Source organism: Arachis hypogaea, chromosome 15, assembly GCF_003086295.3.
Source record: "Arachis hypogaea cultivar Tifrunner chromosome 15, arahy.Tifrunner.gnm2.J5K5, whole genome shotgun sequence".
Taxonomy (NCBI): domain Eukaryota; kingdom Viridiplantae; phylum Streptophyta; class Magnoliopsida; order Fabales; family Fabaceae; genus Arachis; species Arachis hypogaea.
Genome location: NC_092050.1, coordinates 46,168,101 through 46,171,148, shown reverse-complemented (window position 1 = coordinate 46,171,148; position 3,048 = coordinate 46,168,101). Strand labels below are relative to the sequence as shown.

General features: G+C 41.6%; 1 non-coding gene across 1 annotated transcript; it reads left to right on the top strand.

Annotated features, from left to right (window-relative positions):
* The first annotated feature begins 2,460 nt into the window (after positions 1-2,460).
* On the top strand, positions 2,461-2,568 carry LOC112753783 (small nucleolar RNA R71). The gene has a single exon (XR_003178150.1). It is a non-coding gene; the product is annotated as a small nucleolar RNA R71 (small nucleolar RNA).
* Positions 2,569-3,048: the final 480 nt, after the last annotated feature.

Sequence of the window (3,048 nt, the reverse complement as noted above, 5' to 3'; positions counted from 1 at the left end):
AGTGATGGGCTTGTCCTCTTCAATAAGGATGTCTTTGGCCTTAGGTGCCATAAATGGTTATGGAAAAATAAAAAAAAAAGCAATGCTTTTTCCACACCAAACTTAAAAAGTTTGCTCATCCTCGAGCAATAGAAGAAAGAAAGTAGTAGAAGAAGAAGAAAATAGAGGAGATGGAGGGAGATATGTGAATTCGGCTAAGGGGGTGTGATGTGTGAAAAGGAAAGAGTGATGGTTTGAATTTGAGTGGGTGGGTGTAGGTGGGTTGTATGATGGTTTTGGAAGAGGTATGGAGGTGATTGGTGGAGGTTATTTGGGGAAGAGAGTTATGAAAAGGTGTGAAGAGGAGAGAAGAAGTGGTGGGGATCCTGTGGGGTCCACAGATCCTGTGGGGCCAAGGACTTAACATCCCTGCTCCAATTAGGTGTGTAAAATGCCTTTGCTGTGCAATCCTGGCGTTTAACACCAGACTGCTGCTTGTTTCTAGCGTTAAACACCCAAATGTAGCCTGTTTCTGGCGTTTAACGCCAGGCAGATGCTTGTTTTTGGCATTAAACGCCAACTTGGTGCTTGTTTCTAGCATTAAACGCCAGACAGATGCTTGTTTCTGGCGTTTAAACGCTAGAATACTCCTCCTCCAGGGTGTGCTATTTTTAATGATGTTTTTCATTCTGTTTTTGATTTTTCAGCAGTTTTTGTGACTCCACATTATCATCAACCTAATAAAACACGAAATAACAAAAGGAAAATAAAATAGATATAATTAAATAACATTGGGTTGCCTCCCAATAAGTGCTTCTTTAATGTCAATAGCTTGACAGTGAGCTCTCATGGAGCCTCACAGATAATCAGAGCAAGGTTGGAACCTCCCAACACCAAACTTAGAGTTTGACTGTGGGGGCTTTGGTTGACTCTGGAGTGAGAGAAGCTTTTCATGCTTCTTCTCCATGGTTACAGAAGGAGATCCTTGAGTCTTAAACACAAGGTTGTCCTTATTCAGTTGGAGGACCAATTCTCCTCTGTCCACATCAATCACAGCTCTTGCTGTGGCTAGGAAGGATCTTCCAAGGATGATGGATTCATCCTCATCCTTCCCAATGTCTAGGATTATGAAATCAGCAAGGATGTAAAAGCCTTCAACCTTTACTAACATATCCTCTACTTGTCCATAAGCCTATTTTCTTGAGTTGTCTGCCATCTCTAATGAAATTTTGGTAGCTTGCACCTCAAAGATCCCAAGTTTCTCCATTACAGAGAGTGGCATTAAGTTTATTCCTGACCCCAGGTCACACAGAGCCTTCTCAAAGGTCATGGTGCCTATGGTACAAGATATTAAGAATTTTCCAGGATCCTGTTTCTTTTGAGGTAATTTCTGCCTATCCAATGCATTTAGTTCATTGGTGAGCAAGGGAGGTTCATCTTCCCAAGTCTCATTACCAAATAATTTGGCATTCACCTTCATGATTGCACCAAGGTGCTTAGCAACTTGCTCTTTAGTAATGTCTTCATCCTCTTCAGAGGAAGAATACCCATCAGAGCTCATGAAGGGTAGAAGGAGGTTCAATGGAATCTCTATGGTCTCTAGATGAGCCTCAGATTCCTTTGGTTCCTCAAAGGGGAACTCCTTATTGGTCACTGGACGTCCCAGGAGGTCTTCCTCACTAGGATTCACGTCCTCCTCTTCCCTTGTAGGTTTGGCCATGATGGTCAAATCAATGGCCTTGCACTCTCTCTTTGGATTCTCTTCTGTATTGCTTGGGAGAGTACTAGGAGGAGTTTTAGTGACTCTTTTACTCAGCTGGCCCACTTGTGCCTCCAAATTTCTAATGGAGGACCTTGTTTCATTCATGAAACTCACAGTGGCCTTAGAAGATCAGAGACTATATTTGCTAAGCTAGATGGATTCTGCTCAGAATTCTCTGTCTGTTGCTGAGTGGATGATGGAAAAGGCTTGCTATTGCTAAACCTATTTCTTCCACCATTATTAAAGCCTTATTGAGGCTTTTGTTGATCCTTCCATGATAAATTTGGATGATTTCTCCATGAGGGATTATAGGTGTTTCCATAGGGTTCACCCATGTAATTCACCTCTGCTATTGCAGGGTTCTCAGGATCATAAGCTTCTTCTTCAGAAGATGCCTCTATAGTACTGTTGGATGATTCCTTCAATCTATTCAGACTCTAAGAGATCATATTGACTTGCTGAGTTAATATTTTATTCTGAGCCAATATGGCATTCAGAGTATCAATTTCAAGAACTCCCTTCCTCTGAGGCGTCCCATTACTCACAGGATTCCTTTCAGAAGTGTACATGAACTGGTTATTTGCAACCATGTCAATGAGTTCCTGAGCTTCTGCAGGCGTTTTCTTTAGGTGAATGGATCCACCTGCAGAATGGTCCAATGACATCCTTGATAACTCAGACAGACCATCATAGAATATATCCAGGATGGTCCATTCTGAAAGCATGTCAGAAGGACACTTTTTGGTCAGTTTCTTATATCTCTCCCAAGCTTCATAGAAGGATTCACCTTCTTTCTGTTTGAAGGTTTGAACATCCACTCTAAGCTTGCTAAGCTTTTGAGGAGGAAAGAACTTGGCTAAGAAAGCCGTGACCAGCTTATCCCAAGAGTTCAGGCTATCTTTAAGTTGAGAATCCAACCATATTCTAGCTCTGTCTCTTACAGCAAACGGGAAAAGCATAAGCATGTAGACCTCGGGATCAACCCCATTGGTCTTAACAGTGTCACAGATCTGCAAGAATTCAGTTAAGAACTAAAAAGGATCTTCTGATGAAAATCCATAAAACTTGCAGTTCTGTTGCATCAGAGAAACTAATTGAGGTTTCAGCTCAAAATTGTTTGCTCCAATGGCAGGGATTGAGATGCTTCTTCCATGTAAATTGGAATTTGGTGCAGTGAAGTCACCAAGCATCTTCCTTGCATTGTTATTATTTTCGGCCATGTCTCCTTCTTTTTCGAAAATTTCTGTAAAGTCCTCTTCAGAGTGTTGTGTTTTAGCTTCTATTAGCTTCCTCTTCAGAGTCCTTTC